We start from the raw sequence: 8,026 nt of genomic DNA, 5'->3' as shown, positions 1-8,026 counted from the left end.
AATCAAGATTAAAAGTTTCTTGTCATCACCCTCGTGTACTGTGTACAGCCGTATCAAGCATCATTATCTGCGCCAATTGCTTAAGCTAGTATCACGTGACGCTAAACGCTCTTTAACTAGAAGAATTTCATAAAATTTAGCAAATTTGTGCTTAAAAGTTGGCAATGAATAATAACCATCCACCCATACGATTCTTTCAAAAACTTGAGCTAGAAACAGCTAATCTAGTTTGATTGGCCTAACCAGTACTTATGAATCTGCACGTGCTTTCACCCTATATTTTAACTTCTCTAAATCAGCCATCTTCAATCCGAATGACGACAAATTTAAAATGGCCTACTTTTACTCTTAGGTGAAGCTGTAGTAAAAATGTTAGATCGACAACTCACGTGCCTTTTTGCGTAGGCATGCACAAAAGTTTCGTCAAATTGAGCAGTTTTTGTTGAATAACTTTGCAGGTGTGGTTTATATTTAGACCAAATTTGATACCTAATTGCAAGTTGTAAAGATCTATCTGTGTAACAAATTTGGAAAAAATGTATCATAAAAGTTAAGTATGCTTTACTACCAAATAAATTTTCCGTAATTTCGGTGCGCAAAAAAAAAAGAAGAAAAAAAAAGGGACGAAAGTAAAGGTCCTGTAGTGTAGGGCACATCCATTGAAAATAAGTGATAGTTTGGATTACCATAGTCCGAGCTACAAAAAGTGGAAAGTCACTAAACTATCATTCCTGTTAATAACACACATTGTGTCATGTATGTTGTTTTGGCCGCACAACACAATACCGTGTGTCTTAATATACATGATTCCAAAAAGTTATCTTAAAGTTAGTTGTGGCTCGAGAAACGTGATTTCTGATTGGTTGGACTGCTTTTGAATGAGAAAAATTAGATATCTTGGGTTTTTCGAGTAGGAATTAAACGTTGAAAAACAAGAACCCGAAGGTGGGCAATTGTCGTAACTGATTGCCCATTACACCTGTAACTAACAGGGGAGAGTACACGTCTTTATCAACAGTAAAACCTAATATTTCGTGATTTTAGACAAATGTCAAAAGTGACACAGTGTAAGTGCTGAGATTTGAAACATATTCGATGAAAGAATATGTCTCGAGCCAGGAGGTGATAAATTTTTTGTATTTCAACCAGCATGATTTGGTTCTTTTTTTATTATAATACATTTAAAGTTGTCATTTCTTTTCCTTTTTTTAAGGTTGGAAAGTTGATCATTACATACGCAATAAAAATACAATTAGGAGCATTTTTCAATAAGGCTAATTAAAAAAAAACTTTCAACAACCTGTTTGAAGATTACTTTCTGTACGAATGAAAACTTTCAAATGTTGTCACTTTATATGACCTTTGGTTGGAATACTTTATTCGGTTAAGAAAGTGGTTTAGTTCAAAATGTGTAGTGATAGCAAAAGTCTGAATTTGTGGCTGAAGTGAATGATGAATTTAGGCAAAGAACGTAATCAATTTGTTTGGCCCTCACGAGGGTCACATTATATCATGTTTCAATCATGTACTAGCTACAAGGTCAGTCGCCATTTTTATGTTTCACCTGTTCAAACAAAAAACGGAAAAGATATCTTTTTTTTTGAATGGTACATTTATTAATAACCTCAACCATTTCAAATTTAATGAAGCTTCAAAGTACATTCTTTGTAGTTATTACAAATTTTAACGTTAAACTGTCAACAATACTACACAATGACATCATCAAGTTGAATGTACATAATCAGAATCGGGCCGATTGTGTGCTATAATTATCGGCAATCGGTCCGATTGTGACATGATTGGTAAAACAGTAATATTATAATTTTTAATTTAGTATTGCAGTCTGCAAAGTTTGGTTCAAAAGTGTTTGCCCTAACATGTACAAACAATGCAGTAAAATAAATTCCCCAAACAAATTACAAATTTGCAATTTTTACTTGCCTGTTTTTGAAAATTGTTGACAAAAAATAACTTTTATGTACATCTTCAAATGTATGAGCCTTGATGCAGGCTTGGTGTCATATATAAAAAGTTAAAAATAGAATTCTGATTAAAAAACAGTAATCACCTTTATAAAAGTTCAAATAATCACTATATTTCAAATTTTATAAATGGAATTTTGTATATCAATTCCATTATACTGATACAAAAAGTTTGAATATTGGACAAAGTGATAGCTTTCTTGTTAATGAAAGTGTGTTTACTTTGAATACACCAGCATCCACAGTGACGATGTTTGTGGATTGTACATGACTGACGAGTATTCGTAAATTTGGGAAGGTCCATTCATAGTGTATCATATGTTCTGTTCGGTTAAGAAACACTAAGATCAATTTATGTGGAGTCAAACTTTTAAGGGGCAACATGGGCTACCAGGCAGACACTTTTTACAGGCCCGCCGGGATTTTGTTTTCTTCTATTTACTTGTAATCAGTATGTTTATGAATATTCTAAAATTCTATTAGCTTTACTGCTAGCATCGGTGTACTGCTTTAAATGGCTTGGGTGACATATTTACACTATGCCAAAATCCTTTTCATCAGTCCTGCTACTAAGTTGGTTCTCATCTTATAAAATGTGATTCGAATTATGATAACCTTGCACTTATTATAATTAAAGGTCATTTGCAAAATATTTGTCCTACTTACCAATTGATCGAAGTCATGCTGTAGCTCCTTAACATCCTCGTACAGCTAGAAATACCAAGAGTTTAATTTCATCAGTAAACTTTATTAATTTACTAATTATGCCCCTATCATTATAATTAATGTAAATAAGAAAGAGCAATGGTCCAAGCACTGACTCCTGAGGTACTCTACTAGTAACAAGGGTTCAATTTGACACGACTATATTTATAACATTTTGTTTTCGTCCATCCAACCACCCTACAGTTCAATTAAACTAGTCTTTCCCAACACTTACTAATGAAATTTCTTTAACTAATATTTTGTGTGCCACCTTAATAAAATTATTTAAAAACTCTAAGTACAAAAATGTACACCCATTTCTTTGTCCAGATAACAAATAATGCCTTTGAAAAAAGATAACAGATAAGTTAAACAAGATTTTCCTTTCGTGAATCCATGTTGCATTTAACTGATTTTGTAAAACTTCTTTTATCAGACCAGAATATTTCCCACTACGGATGAAACTACTTGTAGTTTCCAGGACAACTCTAATAATTCCCTTTAAAAACTGGAGTAACATTAGCACTCTTCGCTCCTCGGGCACCTGAGCACTCTCTATAGACCAACTATAAATGAAAAAAAAAATGCTAGTATATGTGATCTTTGGCGTCTTTTAGAACCCTAGGGAAACCTTGTCTGTTTGTACTTAAAAGTTCAGCCATCTCATAGTCTTCAACATCCTTCATGAGTGCAATCCCTATTCTAACATCCTGTCTACCTTTAACATACTTAAAAAAGCTTTACAATTCGTTTTAATATTATGAACCAGCTGTTTCTTATAAGCCATTTTTGATTTCATAATTTACTTTTTTTTTAAACCAAACCTCTAGCTTTACAATAGTTTTACGGGTTTTCCAAATTACCTGTCAATATAACCTTCTTAAACTTGTTTTCATTAATGGTTGAATATAACATTTTTGTCCATTGGCAGCAACATTTGCATAGGTAATACTATTTATTTGTAGTGTGAGAGCGGTAAGTTTATGGACTTGCAACACTGAAACACTGTAATCCCGGTTTGATTTCCTGTGGTGACACGTTAGATAGCTCGATGGGGCTGTTCTAAAACAAACAATTTTTTGTGCTTATATATTCTTTAATTTGCAGTAAATTATATGTATTACCACCACTTCATGTGCAGGTAGTTGTAGAAAACTTATTCTTTTTACTCTCTTGATGAAAGAATAAAATATTGTTGAGATGTTTCAGGAAATGTTATCCAAATGCAACATTTCACTAACGGTACATCAGTTACCAAGTCTAATTCTTGATAGGGTTGGGATTTTTTAAAACCATTATGAATATAATGACTGCACAGAAATCATCTTTTACAAATAACGATCATCATAAGATCCTGATTTGGGAATTTTACATTAACTGGAAGATTTAGTAGGATAAATATAATTATGCAGTACTAGAAACAGCTTTTTTTTCTTGATTTAAATTGCAAAAGACAGCATTACCTTACAATAATATTAGTACGTTCATGGAAATGTATTGCCAGAAGGAAAATTGGATAATTCCTCAAGAATGAAGAAATGAGCATAACTTATTTTTCCTTATAATGCCCTATTTGGCTTTTTAATATATATATAAAATAAAACAGAGATTATAATTGATTAAAGAATGACAGAGTCTTGAAACAGTCAACAGTCAGTAATTATAAAAAGAAGAAATGCATATTTAAAATTATTCATATCTTAAAAACTACTCGTTCTAGGGAAATTAATTTCCATCAGAGGCACATTAAGAATCATAATTTTTATTGAGGAATGGTACGTGCACTGTGTCATAAAAGGTATACAGTTTGCGTTCCTTTAATGTCAGTTTTCATATCAACACTTTCCCTAAATGAAGCTATCGTAAGCATCATTTGTTCTGGACAGCATTTATTGATCTTTACATTATTCTGTACCCTGACACGCATCTTACCTAAAAAATAAATCTCGTATTGCTTGTTAATGAATTTCGCGCAAAGCTACACGATGGCTATCTGCGCTAGCCGTCTCTAATTTAGCAGTGTAAGACTAGAGGGAAGGCAACTAGTCATCACCACCCACCGCCAACTCTTGGGCTACTCTTTTACCAACGAATAGTGGGATTGACCGTCACATTATAACGCCCCCACGGCTGAAAGGGTGAGCATGTTTGGTGTGACGGGGATTCGAACCCGCGACCCTCAGATTGCGAGTCGAGCGCCCTAACCAACTGGCCATGCCGGGCCTACTCTCTCGCATTGTTAAAAGAAAACGAAAAAATATAAGCAGCATAAAAATGATCTGAAACCCCTTTTACCATACTCAAACTTTTCTGAATGAAACTTATGATCAAAGTTGTGAGTTTTTTAATGAAATTTTGTTCACCAAGGCAAATGGTTTTTAATATCTAATCATTTAAAAAATGGAATTTTTTAAAATAATCACTGGTTAATTTTTTATAATATATAGAATATTAACGCACGTGCGTTACTACTAATGGCATCTATTATCTTGAGTTGCATATTTTTTTCCAATGGTAATTACAATTTGGTTGCAAATTTTTCTACCAAAGAAATTGTAATAAACTATGTTCTTGGTTTTGATGCAAATGAAATTTAGAAATATACATATTTTCGAAAAGTTTATTGGCTATAAGTGCACTGTACAATAAGCGTTTGATACATAAACTTCATAAAAGTATAAATTACCAATAAAATAAAATAAATTCTCTTTAAGCACGAATCAAAAATGTAATATGCACCACAATGACGCTAGTATTTTACCATTTTCAGAACAAGTTTATACTGTATGATAAATATTTTTACAGCAGGCGGTAAAAATGTTTCGAAATCTACAATAAGCTGTCTCCAACATCTAAGGACTTGTTTGGTTAACGATCTAATTATGTTGGTGAGAACCAATACAGCTTGTAACTGCAATACTCGGTTTGTTTTTTGTTAAGCAAAGCTACATTAAGCTATCTGCTGTGTCCACAGCAGAGAATCGAACCTCAGATTTTAGCGTTGTAAGTTCGTAAACTTACTGTTGTCCCACCAGGGAATACGGATCGTGGTATGACAATTATTATCAATATCAATATTTCCATATTTACGTATAAAGGCTTCTTTTACCTTATCCAGTGGCATGTATCATAACCATAACCAAACATTTCTTACAAAAACCTATACTTAAAATGTTTAAAATATTGATATAATACGATTTTCATTTACTTAAAATTTCTAAACTCGGATTTGAGTAATTAAGAGGCAAAAAGAAACGACACCTCACTGAAACCAACTGAACAAAATAATTTTTATTTGTTTTAAAGTTATATTTTAAAATAAATTGAAAAAGGTTAAAAATAAAGCTATGATGTGCTTTGTTCCAGTACTCTAACAAAATCAGCCATGTGAATACAGTAATAATTGAATAACTTTCTCCGAGCTCTCAAACCACCATTTCAATACGGCAGTTATTAAAAGCAGCAGCAGAATGTCTCTCCAGGAGAGTAATAAATATGCATAATTAAAACCAGTTCCAACTTTGCTTTGTATTTAAATCCAGAAGTTCATTAGTAAAGTTATTGGTAGTGTTTGGACACATACTACGAATAAACTAGAAACCACTATGAAAAGCTAGTTATTTCTAAAGTAATATTGGATCTTTTGTAACATCTTAGCATGTTGTTTCTTTTTAGAGTATTAAGAGAATTGCCATCTATTTTAAAATTAAGATATTATGTATATTTTTATAAGCAGTATCAAACATTTTGCTTATAATAAGTTAAAAAGATGGGATATTTTTAACATTTAATATTTGACTTTAATGAAACAAAAATGCTCAGTCAAAGCGTCTGATGCTTTCAAGACCGACGTATTTGTTTCTTTTTCGGTTTTTTTTTTTTTAGAATAAGAATTATGTACATTTTTCCTGTATTAGAAAGTGCAATATTAATGTTCAGTTAAATACTATAAACGTAAACAGACAAGGACTTGATCAGCAGCTGAACCTTGTACACGTTTTGTTTAAAGTTAATGAACTTGGAACACTAATGTGAGACTAACTAGTACACTGTACACGTGATTAACATTACTTATTTAAAACACCAGACTTTCTCTTCCTTTAGAACACACTTCAAACAACCTTGAATTTGCGTTTATTTTAATCACATAAATGCACTGTATACTGAGAAAGAAAAATGTACATTTTAATTACTTTTGTTTACAAGCATATCGATAGACAATCTCCAATGATATATGTGTGTGTATATATATATATATATACACAATGGGCTAGCTATCTGTGCTGCGTACGCCACGGGTGTCGAAACCCGGTTTTTAGCATTATAAGTCTTCACACAGTAAATTATCAAAACGCATTATCATGTTCTGGGTTTCTTATTTTTGACTTAAGAACAATATACTTCTTAGAACTGTTTTAGTAACAACAAGTGTTCGTAAAGAAATAGGTTCTCACAAAACGAAAAATTTCTTTTACGTTATGCTAGTGACCAAGGATGAAGCTGTTTTATTATTTTCTTATCATTTTTAGCACTTTTATTGTACTAAACTTGTAAAAAGGGGAATTAAAATTATTTGAAACTGCAATTATATAAATAAAATAAATCTAAGATCTAAATCATCTGTCGTATATTGCATAAGATAACGAAAGAACGATTCCAAAGCGCGACTCAAAAGCAACTTTTCTGAAAACAACCGATTATATTGTAGAAGTTAAAGGATAAGTTATCCAACCTTTCTGAAAACAACCGGTTTTATTGTAGATGTTAAAGGATAAGTTATCCATTTTTCTGAAAATAACCGATTCTAATGTAGAAATTAAATGATAAGTTATCCGTTACTCTGAATTGCATGTTTTACTCCCCGAGGTTTGATCGCGCCAGAGTTGATTCAAAAAGTGTCATCACAACTTGATTTTCAGTACAGCAATATAAAATATATTTCAAAACAACAAAATAATATCCAAAGCAGCACATTAAAAAAAAAAACTATTAGAAATACCTTAATGGAAGCGTACGTAAGCTAAATGGCTAATTCAACGACCTGTAAGGTTCACTATAGCTGTCCTAAATTTAAACTAATATCCAGAGGTATAGCAGCCGATCAGCAGTGACATTTCGCACAAGGGCTTTTTGTTGCCCTTTGAATAGTCAGCAGTAACAGTTGGCACAATAACTTTGTGTGGCCCTTTGAATAGTCAGCAGTGAGAGTTGGCACAGTAGCTTTGTGTGGCCCTTTGAATAGTCAGCAGTGAGAGTTGGCACAATAGCTTTGTGTGGCCCTTTGAATAGTCAGCAGTGAGAGTTGGCACAGTAGCTTTGTGTGGTCCTTTGAATAGTCA

Source organism: Limulus polyphemus, unplaced genomic scaffold (assembly GCF_000517525.1).
Source record: "Limulus polyphemus unplaced genomic scaffold, Limulus_polyphemus-2.1.2 Scaffold4028, whole genome shotgun sequence".
Classification (NCBI taxonomy): Eukaryota; Metazoa; Arthropoda; class Merostomata; order Xiphosura; family Limulidae; genus Limulus; species Limulus polyphemus.
Note: the sequence above shows the minus strand (reverse complement) of the source record.